Source organism: Grus americana, chromosome 23, assembly GCF_028858705.1.
Source record: "Grus americana isolate bGruAme1 chromosome 23, bGruAme1.mat, whole genome shotgun sequence".
Classification (NCBI taxonomy): domain Eukaryota; kingdom Metazoa; phylum Chordata; class Aves; order Gruiformes; family Gruidae; genus Grus; species Grus americana.
Window position 1 is genome coordinate 8085287 of NC_072874.1, and position 16674 is coordinate 8101960.

Here is a 16674-nt window from a genome sequence, read left to right on the forward strand (position 1 = left end):
TGTTGCTTTGACCCTTGTCTTGGACACTCCCAGATATCAATTTTAACTGGCAAGTCATGACATTTCTCTTCCGTTGCATCTGAGCCATTCTGTACCCCAATGAAGAACATTTGCTTTTCAAGAAAAGAGAGAAACAAACGGATTTATACTTTCTCTAAAGAAAACTATTGCTGGACCTCTAAATATTCAAATCAAATATGTTGCTCATACTTGATTTACAGCATTCTAAACACAGACTATTAAGGAAGTTAAACTTCAGTGGTCATACTCCTCCCTTTGTCTTCTATTCCTGTCTGGTGTCTCTCAAGTGTATTATGTCAGAATGTAAACAGAAAGATGAGCCTTCCCACGCTTTACTGCTGTGGGTCTGGTATATAATTGCATGGTTTGAGTTTTGACCTGAATTGAAGTGAGGATGTATATCTGGTTCTAAAAAACGAGTTTGTCCCTGTGTCAGGCTCTTCCTTTCAAATTAATAGAATCGGTCATAAATAATTTAAAGTGCTTTTCAAAATTAGTATTTAGTATGTCATTTTTGTTTGTGGGTTTGTGGGTTTTTTGTTTGGGTTTTTTTTTACTTCATAAAGTTAATGGGGCCAAATCCTGCCCTCTATGTCCTTACTTGAGCAGTGAAGTCAGAGGGAATACCCCTGAGTGTATGTTTCAGGCTTTTGCTTGTGTAAGGATCTGGCTTGTAATTTTGTTTTAATATGAGGGTTTGCTGTCCAATCAGTATGACTTTATAGCGATTATATAGCTTTTGTGGCATTGAGCAGAACCCTGTAGTCCCAATACATATTTGCTTTTCAGTAATCATTGTAAAGGGGATCTGGTACAAGGGAGCTTAATTGGAATGAAATTTTAAAGTACTTTCCATCCTGGAAGAAAGACAGTGTTCATGTACTGCGTGTTTCAAGTGTTAGCCCAGGAGAGGTGAAGTGCTAGTGCATGCTTATGGGGGGTGTGGGGAGGAAGTGAAACAATTATCATGCTTATAAAATAACTAAGGAACAAAAATGTTAAAATTGTCTTCCTCGAGAGTTGTAGACCTGCATCTTGTATTTATTTCTGCCCAAATCACCATTTATCCTAGTATTTTTATTGAATATGAGAAGTGAGCTATACACTTTTATAATTGAAAATTAAAATCAGTAAAAGTTTATATTTACAAGGTAGACTAAGTTCTTCAATTTACATTATGGGTACTCAAATTCACCTTGTAAATTTGCAGCAGTGCTTTAGTGAATCCTTAACGATAATGTGTGCTACAACTTACTTGAGTAGTGGTGTATACCGAACTTTAAGAACTTAACAAAATTATCGAAAAAAAATATTGAGCAAAGATACTGTAGCACAGTGGAAAAATCTACCATGCCTGATGACAGATACTCAAGGGAAGAATTTTGATATATAGTCAAAAAATAAATTTAAATTTACTCTCATGTATCTGTTTTTATTGTTTGTTCAGCCTAACTTAGCAAAAATCCTCTTGTAGAGCATGTTGAAAATGGTTTTCAATTTGCAAACCAATTTAAACTTTTATGAGTGTCCTGCTGGCATTGGAGGAGGAGCCATGAAATGGGATTTTAATAATCATTTGATCACTCATTTATAGCAGTTGCTTAAATGTCTGTATTGATAAGGTGTTTGACTTAAAAATAAGTAGGTTGCCTGATCCCTAGCAATTCCAAAACTTGAGCAAGATTTTTACAGCTATTGTGTTACTAGACTTACTTTCATATTATTAACAAAGTCAGTTTACTAAGCTCAGCTTTTAATTCTACTAATTCATTAAACAGAGTCTGCATTTTTTTCAAAGCATTAAGGGTTTAATTTTTTGTAGCAATTGTTTCTTTTCAGGACTTGACTGCTGTAGTCTAATAATTAGAAAGAATGACAACTGCATTGCTTAAACGTTTTCAAAATAAACTAAGTAGAAGATCACCGCATGATTTTGGTGACTCTGTATAAAAACCTGACCACTCTTTGTTCCCTCTGCATTTGGACATGAAGCCCATTTTCTGTATTTTGAACTACAGAGAAAAAAAAATACAGAAGGCACTCTTATTATAAGGCTAGCACAAAAATCAATGCGAAGTATTGAGCAAAAAGTCTTAAAACTCAGTAAAGCATGTTTGGCACCTAGACCTGTAGACCCTCATGCAGATGTATGTATTTTCAGCAAGACTTAATTGTTACCCAAAAACCGATGGTGGCCCATATACAGAACAGCAAGGACCCTGTCCTACAAATCTGTTATGAATCTTTGATTGTGCATGACTTGAGTTGGAGTAGTTACGTGATTTAGGATTGCTTGTACAATGAAGGCTTGCCAGATTGAATTCTGTCATTCACGTGAACTATTTGAGTAGAACAGAGCCTTATAGAAAGAGTGTACCAAGTTGTTTTTCCTGTTTTTTCTAAAGAAAAAAAAAAAATTAGAGCTTCTGTTAACTTAGAATTTGAATGAAGCTGTTGTAGTCTATTGGCTTAAAATGTCTTTTGAAACCCAGAGTGGCTAAGTTGAGCGTATATTAGTTGATAAAATGTGTAGAGTAGGGGGAAAAATTACTCACGTTAAAGGGAAATGTTAAGCTTTTGTTCTCATTCAAACAAAATGGTCAAGGTGGATCTGCGTATTTGGTTATTGATCAGGAGCTTTTGAAATTTTAGAACAGGAGAATCCCTCTGAAGAAATGTTTTAACAACTTGGAGGTTACCAGAAGCTCTGAAAGACAGTTCAGAATATATTGCATCACATTTTCTGATGTCCAGAAATCTGCAAGTGTCAATTTTGTATTTTAACTCCTTCCTTTTACCTGACTATCAGGGAAGCGTGGTTGAGGCTGACCTGACATGTCATGATGTCGACTTGCTAGGTGGGGTTCGCAAGGGACATTAACCTTGGAGTTATCGGTAAGACAACTTTCTTTCTAATTTCCTTCAGTAAGATTAAAGGGCTGGGGTGGGAGGAGGGGGGAGGTGAGCTCCGCAGACCTGATCACTGGAATGTTGTTGAATATCTGCCATTACCATGGAGAAATTCCAAAGCACTGAAGGTAAAGGTTAAATTTAAATTCATTCATGTCCAAGAGAAGCATGGCATAGGTTCTTGCAACTGAAATCAATTTGAAAAGATGACTTGCACTTCAGAAGAAAACTGGATGCTATTTTAGGGGTGCCGGAAGCAGAAGGATTTTGAACACTTAATTTTTTTCCTCTGTAATTAAATCCAGGTATGGGTTCCTTCCCCCCATGACAAAGCAAAGAACTTACAGCACGCTTCTTCAAAGTCTAAGAATGCTGTTAAGAAATGTGTCCAAGTAGATATGTGTAAAATAATAAAATTTTTATCTTGAAAATATCAACAAAACTGGCATATCATGAGTTTTGGATCATCTGTCTACGAACATGATAATGTTTAGAAGGCATTAATTGAGCGAGAATTGCCGTTAAACCAAGGGAGAGTTGTAGTTGATCTCATTATAAAACCACTGGATTTTAGTAACTATCTTTTTTTGGGGAAGGCATGATGTGTTGGTTCTAGACAAATAGCAAAAGCTGAAAAACAGGTTTGCAAATCAAACTTGAAATACATGGACATGTTGAATCCTTCATGGCACCTGCTCATCCTGCACATTTCTTCAGCCAGGAGTGTCCAGACCTTTCTTTTCCTGATGCATGTTTATGCAGTGCTTTGAAAGGAACAGAGAAGTCAGAAGGAGCTTGGTAGGCTATAGGAGCATTCCAGGTTCAGTCATTCTTTGTCGTGGAACTGAATAGCATGCCAGTTCTGACACCAACTACAGAAGAAATGGAGCTGGTGAGTAGAGGTATTTTGTAAGGATTTTTCAGATATGAAGTATTTGTTTAATTCCAGATGAACTTTGCTTGGCATACTTCGATTTGAAAACAGTTTTGATCACAAAGTTGCAAATGCTGTTTCACTTGAAAGATCTTAAACAGAAGTAAGAGGATCTCTTTTAACTCTGGATTCTCCAGCCTGCATGGTCACGTGGAGTTACTGATGTTAAGAAGTGTAGTAGGTCTTGTTGAATATACTCAGGTGGCCTGTCTCTTGGAAATGAAGCAGATGGCAAGGTCACAGGAAAAAACTTGACTGGGTTGGATTTTGCACATGTGGAATTTGGAGATAACTGTAGGAATACACAATGGGCTGTACTCCTTTCATAAACCAGAAAGATCAGGCTCTTATCCGTGAGACTTAGGAATTTAAAACAGAACTTCAAAATGTATTTCTGTGATTATGATCTGCCCAATTGCAATAAATGCAAAAGAAGGAAGGAAGGATGATGCAGACCAAACTGCAGCTCTGCCCTCCTTGCTTCAAGTACAGCTTCACTTTTTTCCTTCCTTAGCACCAGTGAGCATGCAGTCTTGCTCATTAATTTTCCTGTTGAACTTTCTGCAGAGCTTGTCTAAGAGTAGGATACACAATTTTTTTTTTTTTTTTTTAAATCTTCACAGCAGCCTCTCTAGAGGTAGTTGTGTTTCCATTTTAATTTCAGGGAATCTGTTGCATCAGTACCTGTTTACATGATATTATTCTGACATACCTTCAGACATTTCACATTCGGTGCACAGAAAATAAATGCATACCCAACTTGAATTTAAGAGGGGATGTGGTGTAAGCATTAATTTTGTGATAGGAAAGGAAATCTCATTCTGGAGAGCATTCAGCTGTCTTAGCAATGAATGGCCTTTTCTCTTTTTAAATTCCCTGCTGTGCTGCTTTAACTTTAGCAGAAAAAGGGAAAGTGAAATGCTGCACGGGCTAAAAGTCCAGTGATTAAAAATAGTTCAAGTGCATAATTGAAGATAGTATCGTAATGCATGTACTCAGGAGAACTGAATACACGTTGCATAGGCAGTAATTCGATGTTTCTTATGCTCACTTTTTAACCAGTTCCTAGATGCAGGCTACTTTCTGAAAGAATTCTTTGAAGCATGTTCTAAGGTGCAATGTTGAACCCTACTTTAAGTAATCAGGTTTTAAATTCAATATATTGAACCAGTGAGGTAGAGAATTAGTGTAACTTTTTGCTGGTAGGACCTACACAGAAGAAAGACCAAAAATGATAATAACACCTTGTTTTAAGTTTCATGTCTGTTTTATCAAGACCAGAGATCTTGAACTCATCCTTGTGCATTTTCAGTCAAAATCAATTGCAATTACAGATTTTTTTCCTCCCCATTGTTCTAGGCGAATTCTTTCTTCCTCCTTGTTCCACACAGTGCTGGCAGTAGCAACACTGAGATCACAGGAGAGGAATTCTTTCTACTCTCATATCGTGCATCCAGGAGATTGCAATGGTTCTTCCAAGCTGCTACAACGAGCTTTATTTTTATGCAAATCTTTACTGAGTGACTTCTCCTCTGTAACATGCAAATACTGGAGCCAGTATGCAACTTAGCTGCAAGAATTTCATATGCAGTTACACTGAAACGCTACTGATCTCAACATCGAAAACATCTCAGTTAATGATTTTCCCAGAGATTCTGGCTGATGTCAGATAGTCAGCATGGAGCATTCCGCTTTGAACAGCGGGAAGAGGTTACAGGCAGCTGAAGACAGCCTCGTAAGCTGTTGATGAGCAGCTTGACAAAATATATTGGTGCTGCTGTTAATTCAGGTATCTTTCGTTGACACCTCCACTTACCCAGTAAAACCTAGAACTGAACATAAATAATTCTTCCTGTGAGGAAGCAGGTCAAGCCTGTTAGTTAATGTTTTATTTATCACTTTATTTCCCCCTTGAGCAACCAGCAGTAGTAGCTGTTCTTAGGGTATGAAATATGCGTTCCGATCTTCCCCATGTTTCCTATTTTTTTTGTTTCTGCTGGTTCACTGGCTGTTACTGTACACTCAGGTATTTAGGTTGTTTCCAGTTGGAGGAGTAGGAGCAAATAATGTTCTGCTTATTCTTTCCCTTGTAGGTATTGGAAAGAGGAGAGGTAGGAAAAACATATAGCTGTGAAAGTCTAAGCCCGAAGCCCGTTATCAGCAGCTACAAGGGGCCCTGCTTTTAGTTAGAAGAAAAAATTTCTCTTGCCTGTCTTCTCTTCTGATAAAGTTCGTACTGAAGAGCTTGTGCTGATCTGGTACCTCTTACCAGATCTTTGTTGCAGAACTCTTCTGTGAGCTTGCTCTGGGAAGTGTGCTGGAAACTCCGCTGCTCTGAAGGCTGGCATGCACTTAAGGCTGATTTTTTTTTTTGTGTGTGTGAAGGAATAAATTGCTCTGAATTAAATAAATAAAATTATGTTGTTAAATGCAAGACAAACTCATCCTGTGGGTGTCTTTAGGCAAGGTCTAGGTATTGTGCATCAAATAACAATATTGTGAGATGTCTCTGAACCAGCTGCTAAGCCTTCTAGGCAATTGCACACCCCCGTCCTTCCAAAGCTCAACTCAATTGTCTAATCTAAGTGTTCCACGTTAGTAGATAATTTGTCCAGGAGAGACTTTGACATCTTTGTAATGCACTAATCCATAGATAAATGTGTGGATTAACTTTTGCATGTGATGCCTCAACAAGATTAGTTTTTCCTTTGGAAGTGTAAGGAATCTCTTGTGGGTTTTTTGACAAAATAGAGAACTTTTGGCTACAGTCAGGTGTTAGTGCATAGACACTTCAGGTCTGATTTCTTTAAAGTGGTGTACATGTTCTCACTAATGTCACACCTGTGATGAATTGCATCAAACCTCATTTTTAGTCTTGAAACTAGCTTTTATCCTGCTCTACTTGCTTGCAACTTACCTTTCCACCTCATAGTGAATGCTGTGTTAGGATGAAAGCTCTGTACTCAGCATCTTGCACACAGACAAGTTAGCCTGTTCTCGGCCTGCTAGTTGTGCTCTATCTGTGTGATAGAGAAGATGGAATTAGTTCTTGTCTGTCAACTTCTGAAAAGCTCCTGAGCTTCCATCTGGAATACTTTTGAAAGTGTTGGAGCAAGAGAGCAGTGGCTTGGTTTGCTGGGGTGTATAGACATTTTCTAGGCAGCTGCTTGGTAAAAAAAGTTTAGTTCAGCTAACTGGGGTAATCTGCAGATAGGCAAGAGGCAAATTATTTAGCTGTATTCTTAGAACCACTGAAATAATTTCTGCTGTTGCTTATAGCTTATAGAAAATATTTCCTTAAAGCACTGTGTAAGCAGTTGCTTAAGTTTGTTGGCAGTGCCTTTAAAAATATTTTGTTATAAAAAAATGTATATGGGTAGGGCAAAAGGTGCTTTTTTTTCCTCTAAGCTTTAATTTACGTACTGGCACTAAAAACTAAAGGAATATAATCCAGTTTAGTTAATTTGTACAGTTTCTATGCACAAATCTATTTTTCTAGTCAAATGATCAGTACCCAAAACTGGATATTGGGTATTTTAGTGCCTTCAGAAAAGAGGACTGGGTAAACTGAAATTCTTGCAACGTATAAAAAGGGATTTTGGAGGACTGACTTGGGGTGAGGGAGAGAAGAAAGGAGACTGTTGGGAACAATCAGGCCCTCGGTTTTACCAGTGCTGGATAATATATAAAAGGCTACCTCTAGTCTAACCCTTTTTCAGGGCTTTTCCCATTTCAAAATGTAACACTTTACAAAAAGTTAGAGCTACCATGTCTCATTTGAAACAGCTTGTGAAGTTGGGTCATGTTTCTTAAATGATACTTGATGGCCTCAGATCTGGAAGAGTCAGGGGATTATTTTCCCAGTTAGTTAAATTAACATTTAGCGTTTGCAGGTCATCTTAAAAAAAGCCAACAACCAACCAGAAAACCCCCATGAAAAAACAAAGTGCCAAACAAGAAAGCCAACGTGGCCACGATGACAGTACGCTTCGTGTTGGGCTTCTTTACCTTCTGTATCTGCGAAGGGCAGAGCAATCTGCAGTAGTGGTCCTGTGGGTAGGCGTTAGCCGGCCAGATCTGTGTCACGCTCCAAATGCAGCAGTTCAAGAACATACATACAGATGATCATTTTTCAATAAAAGTTATTGGCAAGGGTGACTAGTCAGACATCAAGTTTGTGGACTCTGGTATGCAAAGCTTGCTGCATGCATCTCTGGGAAGAGTAAAAAAACCTATGAATTCTTTTTGCTTTCTATTTTTGCAAGCATGGCTGTTTTTCAGGTAGTTGATAAATCTGTTTGTGCTGCAGTGGGGGTTCTGTTACCACATCTGACATGTGCATCAGGCTGTTTCAGGAAGGTCAAAGTTGGAGGGTCTTTGATAGGGTTTTCATGGAACTTTAATGCTGGGAATCCAAAGATCTCATACAGTGCTAAAAATGAAGCCAGGAAGGTGGTAGCTAACTGGCATATTTTAGGATTACAAATCATGTTCAAGAGGGTCAAAAACTGGAATAGTGTACATTGTAAATAGTCCATCGTCCTTAGATAATCTAAGTACTATCATGCTTACTCCAGAAAGCTGAGCAGCCACATTTATTCACCTGTTTTCCAGCAGTTCTGGATTCAACATAAAATTTTTGCTGAATGCAACATAAAGATGACTCTTAATCATAAGCATTTCTGTCAAATACTTGTTTTTTTCTGCCACACATTTTCTTTCAGATATTCTTTAGCGGTTTGCTACAAAAATCCTAGTAATTAATAGCTAGTTGGTCTTTATGCCATACATTTTTGTGTCAGATTTCTGTAGCTTTGATTTTTTTAAATTACTGTACCTTTACAGGATGATAATATATTACTTCTAAGAAAGCAGTCTGTAGACTTTTTTTGGTCGAGTGTTGCAGAGCTGAACACATAGGTCACAGAAGAAAATAAAGTTCAAGTTGAAGAGGGAATCCTTAGCAGTGTTTCCCAGTGAACTTGCATCCTAGGAAAATTTCTCAGCTACTTCTCGTTCAGATTCAAAGCAGTATTCGATCATCGGTGCTGTTACTCCTCGTTACAATGAAGTATACTCACTGCTTGCAGTTCTTGCTAACCTGATACTGCACAAACCAATTGATACTCATAGAGACATTGAAGTTAGGGTTCCTGAGAAATGAGGATGCTTAAAACCTTAATTGTAGTATTTGTAGCTTCTCTCTTCTCCTCTTTCTTTACTGTCCCTTCTTGGATTGGATGTATGCCTCTGCTTGTCCTCCTTTGCAGAGAACAAAAGGAAAAAAGTGTTACCTGTGGTATCGTGGATCTGTGTAGCTAGCCAGCTACAGATCCGAGTTCAGTTGCAAGGTTTGAGGTTTTTTGAATGGACCTTGCTATTTTTCAAATGATTTTTTTTGATGTGGTATGTAAAGGTCAAAATGCTGCAGAATTATTTTCTTTTAATTTCTTTGATATTATTACATGAAGTATGAGATCTTGACTTACTAATCTTGTCAGAATTTCTAGATGATACATATTGAACAGGAATGTAGACATGCACTTATTAGCTAATTTTGCATTTAATTTGCCCATTTTATGCAAGTAAACATTTATTATTCCTCATGTCTGCAAAGCACTAAAACATACTTTTTCTTTAATGTTCCTTGTAAGCATTAAATATTTCACAACATTTCCTCCTGTGTAACTTCTCTGATGGCCGTCCTCGGAAAATAAATGTGCTTTTTTTTCTCCCCTTTTATTTGTTCTTGACTGACTCTTGGTTGTACAGTTATTAGCCTTTTCTTTCATGTCAAATGGATGTCTTCAACTCTGTGCCTTACAAGTGAGTTCAAAAAGGTGTGCAGTGCAGCATGTGAAATCTAAAGGTCATAAATTAAATCTGTCTCACTGGGCCAAAGTAGGATACGTGCAGTGGAGACTGTGTCGTCCACAGTGCAGGAGGCTGTTCCACAAATGTAGGTTGTCTTTTCTCTTTCATTGGAAATAGCTTCAAAAATCCTTTTAGCATCTGAGCTGAGGCTTAAAATAGAACCAGCTAAAGAACATCAAATGTCTGGCTGTATCAGTAGAAGTTGCTGAAACAAGATACAAACGTGCAAGTATTTGAGCAGCTCAAAGTGATTTTTCTCATATAATATCTGTAGTGTGGGAATGGCAGTGAGTTTATACACATGGAAGAAACACAGTGTAGTTGTCCAGCTCTTAGTTGCTGTGATTAGCTCCACCACTCCCTCAACCAAGGAAGAGTAATAACAGATTTTAAAATTAAATTTGAATTCAAGAAAGAAATTAAAAATCAGTGCTTTTCTATTATAGCACCAAGTTTAGAGTCTAGTGTGGAGGTGTTAGTCCAGTTCCATCGTGGGAATTGCTGTCCTTCTCAGAGGCAAGGCTTAGAATGTTTATTCCTTTAATTTTACTAATTTTCACTTGAGCTTTTTACATTAATGCAGTGTTTTCAGTTTTCTAATTGTATCAAAGCCATCAATTTGAGTGCTTGGGATTGAGCTATGATAACCTAGCTTTCCATGAAGACTTTTCCTGCACGGTTGAGATTTTTGACAGATGGTGGAAAATTGTTTATTTTTTGGTAGGGTTGTTTGAACTGGCAAGTACAACTGAAAGCACACGTCCGCAATTGTGAGCTTTTGAGCGTAAAGATTTTCTACTGAGTTAGGCTTCTTTCAGTGTTGTTTGTATGAGAGGGGAGAGTTGAGGTAAATTAGCTAGGAAAGCTTTCTACTCAATACTTCTACAGCAAGACTAACCTTTAGAGAAACGGGGAAAGGGAAGTTGTACACTAGACCAGTAAAACCAGTCATCTCCTTCATTAATGGCCTTTATTCTCCCTTCTGAAGGTCTCTTAGCAGTGAAGGATGTAGTTTGTCTCAGAGGTACATAACTTGTTCAAGCTGGCTGGAGCAAATATTTTGTGGTTGAGTGCACACAGGTCCTTGTGAACAAAACTGAGTTCACTCATCTCTCACTAGCAGTGGGACACTCTTCCCGTTACTTAGGAAGCGGCAGTAATACTTAAATATACAAAATGAGAATAGTGTCCGGCTTTTCTGGCTTATTGTCCATAGACTCCAGCTCCTCATTGTGGGGACCCGCAAGGTGCATACGGCGTGCTCCAGAGAGCCACGGGTGGGGAGCTCCAGCAGATCTCCCAGAGGACAGTTACCTTGGGGATCCTGCCACTCCTGTTGTGGCACTTCCTTCACCCTGCTGCTCTTTTGTCTGGCATGAAGTGGACTTTAAGTAACTCTTGAGAAACTTTTGGTTTGAACAAAAACCCTTCCCTAATCAGCCAAGGTAGGAATACGGTTAATTCAAGCATACGCATTGCATTTTGATGTTGTCACTGGAAGGGACCACTGTGAAAGTAGCGTGCATTGAGCCACGCAATGTGTAGAATCCCTGTCTATTAGAATACAGTAGTTTCACAAGTGAGTAAAACTGTACTTCACATGAATATTTCTGGAATTGCTCATCTCTTCAACCACTATTTCCTTTCAAAGAGATTGCAGTGAGCAGCATTGTTTACTACTCTTAGACACCCAGCCGTTATCTTACATGAATAGACTTGTTTCTCCTTCCTTCTATGCCTTTGCATTTTAGTTTTTAAGGTACACATCATAAGATGTATACATTAACCACTGGAATAAAGCCTCTACAGTTGATGTATGTCCTGCCCTTGCTAACACCATACATATGTGTTGATTAACCAGTATTAAGTGATACAGGTGGGAGAAACGTTTGCTGTATCTAGTGTACCAGGAAAAGAGATTGAAGAGAGGTGTAAAGTAGAAGAACAGGCTTACTAAAGATGATAAAAGAACCTTATCTCTTAATATCCTTTGTTTAGTACAATATATCAATTCTGGATCATTCCACGTAGTTGTATGAGTCCTTCCTACTGGTCAGATTGGGGAGGTTCATCTGGACTTGCTGTAGTCAGAGACCTGTTTTATCTGAACAAATTTCAACAGCCAAGTATTGGAGTTTTTATTAAGTTTAGGAAGTGGTCTTGGTTTTCACCTTCTTCTCTTTTCTCATCCGGTATTCTTCATTTGACCAGCAATTGGAGTGAGAAGGAAGTTCTTCCAAACAGTGATTCCTATCATCTTACAAACGAGGAGCATGTTGGTTACATGTCCTTGATGTTGCACATGGCCGTGTTTTCGTGTTGTGCAGGCAGGCATTCCTTACCAGGATGAGGAGTTAAGTCAAGGGTGCCTTAAAGAAGTTGCCAGGAATTGAGCAGGAAGGTGAAACAGGTGAAATGATTTCAAGTATCCAGTGTAAAGTGCAGGAAGGTAATGATGGACAGTTCCCCACCTGAGGACAACAGCTGGCAAGCTCGTTCTTTTGTAGGTTTTCCTTTGAGTTAAAAAATAAAATAATCTGGTGGTAATGGCCATGCACAAGGCTAGAAAAATGAGTGATAAGGTGAGATGCGTGTCCAGCAGATAGCGACTGCTGTTTCTGCCGGCTGAAGATAGGGAGTAAAGCAAGTGATACAGAGCTGTGTGGGTGAGTGGGGGAATTCCACCCAAAGACTGGAAAGATGTCAAGATGTGGTATCTCTAGTGCATTACAGGATCTTTTAGGACTGTGTTCTGTCTGACTCTGTGATATGAAATGAGCTGCTCGTCACCACACTGGAGGATCTTGCTGTTTGACTTGAAGCTCCCTATAATGTATCTGAAGAACACGTTCGGACTGTGTGCTCCTGGAATCTTGCTTTCCCAACAGTGTGCCCATCACAAAAACAGTAGACCTTATTAGAGTGCTTCCACTTTTGAGATGTGTAAGTCAGGCAAGTAAAGTCATCTCAGATTTTTGAAGCAAAAATACATGCCAAGTCTCTGAAAATCCTGAATTGCAGTAAAAGTTTCCAAAAGAATTTTGCGTTGGCAGTTGAAGGACCACATGCTGTAACATCACAGTTGCATCAAAAGAAATCAGATACAGTCAGATGATGTAGTCTTAGTCTTCTGTGTTCTTAGGTCTTAGATTTTTCTAAATATGATAAACGAGGACAAAGTAGCAGCAATATTTGGGTAGGGAGAAGAAAGCCTGACAAAGTTGCTTGTTATTTTTAAAGAAAGTAATGTCTGTTGGGGTTTTTGTTAAGGTGATGCTTATCATGAACTGTATCTTTCCATTTTAATCCTTCCTCTGCACTTTGATTAGCCTCACTAGGAGGAGGGTACCCTTTCTGACTAAGGATACAAGGTAAACTACTTTAAAAGCGTATGGCAGAAGTCACGACAGCGATGGAACCGCTTTTTCCTAGTGCGAAATCTGAACTTTAAAAAGTAAGAAGTTGCTTGTAGGCTTGGTAACCATCAGGGGAGTAGCAAGTAATAACACTAAATTATATCTATGCTGTCTTCTATAGCGGTAGATGTTTCAGGTTGAGGTCGTAGGGATTGAGAGCAGCCCCGAGGAGAAGGACTTGGGGGTGTTGATTGATGAGAAGCTCAACATGACCCAGCAATGTGTGCTTACAGCCCAGAAAGCCAACCGTGTCCTGGGCTGCATCCCCAGCAGCGTGACCAGCAGGTCGAGGGAGGGGATTCTGCCCCTCTGCTCCACTCTGGTGAGACCCCCCCCCACAGTACTGTGTCCAGCTCGGGGGTCCCCAGTACAAGATGGACATGGAGCTGTTGGAGCGAGTCCAGAGGAGGCCACGGAGATGATCAGAGGGCTGGAGCACCTCTGCTATGGAGACAGGCTGAGAGAGTTGGGGTTGTTCAGCCTGGAGAAGAGAAGGCTCCAAGAGGACCTTATAGCACCTTCCAGTACCTAAAGGGGACTTAGAAGGAAGATGGAGACAGACTTTTTAGCAGGGCCCGCTGTGATAGGACAAGGGGTAATGGCTTCAAACTGAAATAGTTTAAACTAGATATAAGGAATAAACTTTTTACATTGAGGGTGCTGAGGCCCTGGCACAGGTTGCCCAGAGAAGCTGTGGCTGCCCCTGGCTCCCTGGCAGTGTTCAAGGCCAGGTTGGATGGGGCTTTGGGCAACCTGGTCTGGTTGAAGATGTCCCTGATCATTGCAGGGGGCCTTTAAAAGTCCCTTCCAACCCAAACCATTTTGTGATTCTATGAAGCTTGAAATGCCAAGAAGTTGTGTGTTTCACATCTCTTTAATGATCGTGTATTTCTTACAAAGTTTCTTACAAAGGTGTTTCGTGTAACTTTTTTCTTCTGTATAAAAATGCATATCTTTCAGATACTGAGGTGGATCTGGCAATAGAGACTGCGAGCTTTGCTCTTGGTGTAACGGGAATACGGGGGCTGCGTAATTCACATTGATTCTTTATTGACCGCTGCTCTCTTGGCAGGTGAAAATTAGATAATGATGCCTGAATTTATGAATCCCCTATGCACGGTGCGACTGCAGCGTATAAATATGTAAGAGGAACTCCAAGAGGAAATGTGGGACTGGCAAAGCCATGCTGATCTCAAGCAAAGACAGACTTCTTTTTGATGCACAGAGCCTTTGCCTGTGTTAGCAGTAAATTCTTCTCTCTTCCAAATTGAGACCACAAAATCTTTGGCGAGAAAAAAAAAAACCACAATCAGACTTTTAATATTAAAGACTGAGAATGATTGCAGTTACTTATAGAGATAGGATTGCTTGTTGAAAATCGAGATGTAATGTGTGATTAAACACATATTTGCTTGTTATGCTCGTGGTTCAGTTCTGTCATTATAACAATTCAGCCAGTGCAGGTGTGTTAGTACAGTGTGGAAGATGATGTCTGATGGCAGAATGAAAGGAGAAGCAAAAGCCTGTGGCTGTGTAAAATGACCTTTTTTTTTGTTATTTTTGTTATATTGTCTAAATAAATTAAGATATTTTAGAAATTATAGTTGATTGAACAGCAATCAGAACTTAGGCTCCAAGAAAATTAAACCTCATATTTTTAATTGGTATCTTCAGTATGCAAGTGCCTGGTCCCTTTTATCTACTAATAATGTTTTAGCTTCCATTCTCATCTTGTGTCTCATAAACCCTGAAGAATATTCATGATGCCCTACGAATTGAGCTGGCTGGTAAGTTATCTGTCTTTATACCTCTGGAGAAGTTTGATTGCAGGCTTTTCTGAAAATATTTCATTCCTAGCACTTCATTTATGCCCAGCCTGGTGTTCCAGCCTCTGCAGACAGGCCAGTCTACTAAAATTGTGTCATACTGTGTCACAGTATTAAGAGAATTGGATCCTGGATATGCTTTTAAATTTATAAAAAAAACTTGCAAAATAAACGTTTAGCGGTGGGTGAACGCCAGCCTGTGGCGCTGCTGTGGGTTGTGCCCTGCGGGGAAGAGCTCTGCACCTTTTGATTGATGCATCTGTCAGCTGGTGTTCTGCAGAAGAGTAAACGGGGGGGGAAGGGGATTACTAGAGCACAAATATCAATCACATCATGGTTTCTTGTGCTGGGTACCATGTTCTTAAACTTGTTAGAATAATGCCTGGTATGAATGAGCTACACTTCACTACTTAAATCAAGATTAATTTTAGCCCATTGGGGTTTTTTAATTGAAATGGCTTAGGAAAACCTTTGGTTTGAAATATTTATAACTGCTTCTTAGTTTTGCAGACAAATTTCAGTTGTATTCTGATTTAAGAAATTTTAGCATTCCAGTAGATGGCTCTTCAATGTCCCTTTTGCAACCCACATCTCTAGTTTCGTTTCAGTATTTGTTGTTGTATTTTTTTCAATCTTTTTGCTTTTTAGGTGTTTTCTAGGTTTTCTGGACTTAGGCTCTGTCCCTCTCAACCTCCTGTGATTCATCGTGTGCTCCAGTCGGCAGTCTGTCAGAAGGCTTGACTCATACTTACCTTACAGTTCAGAACTGCTTCTCCTTGCAAATATTAAAAAAAAAAATAAAAATCACAAAACAACCAAGAAAAACCATAAACAAAAATCGAACTGAATGATGTCTCACTTTTTCCTGGATTGCTGTGCTTTTAAATTGAAGTGTTTAGGAAGCTGGGTCTTAATTAGCCTTTAGTGGAGGTGAGATAGAGAAGTAGTAGTGTAATTGTCCATTATATTTCACTGAAAACACCATTTTGGGTGTCACCTGAGTCATCTTGGTGCTTTCTGAGGTACCTGCTGCTTTGCAAGGCTCACATGGAATATTTGTGAGACTCAGTAATACCACCCAACAAGGAAGGCTGAGCAGGATGCAAATCAATTTTACTCTCAGAAATGGAGTTCAGTGCCCGCTTTTTTAACGTGTGACTTGGGTTGAGAGGAGGAGGACTGAGAAGAATAGTTCTGGTATTCTGTTCATTGATCATCTCATGAAGAACTGCACAACACTGCATCTTCTGGATAGAGAAGGGCAGACCTTGGGGAGCTGGCGACTGGTAAGACACTGCTGCAAGTTTTCTTTGCTGGCCGTAGCGCCCCTTGCAATCTTAAGTTTTGCATTTCCAGCTTGTTTTCCTTCTGATATTTTGCCAGTGTTACAGATGGGGGGGTGTTGGCATGTTCTTAACAACAACCAAACCCCACCACCACCTGCCAATACCTAGAAGTTTATGAGAAGATGGAAGTTCTTCAATAAAGCTGTTACTGTGGTTGTCCTAGGGTGCTGCAGCATGGAGCCATCGAGGTCCTCCAGAACTGAGGTGGCTGTGCTAGATTATCATGTTTCAGGTCTGATAGAGCAGTATCATGTCAGGATGTCCACGAACGTGTCCAAGCTGTTTGCAGAGTGGATGTAACTTTGAAAGCAGTATGGTCATACTTGTCTTGCGCTTGATTGCAGAAG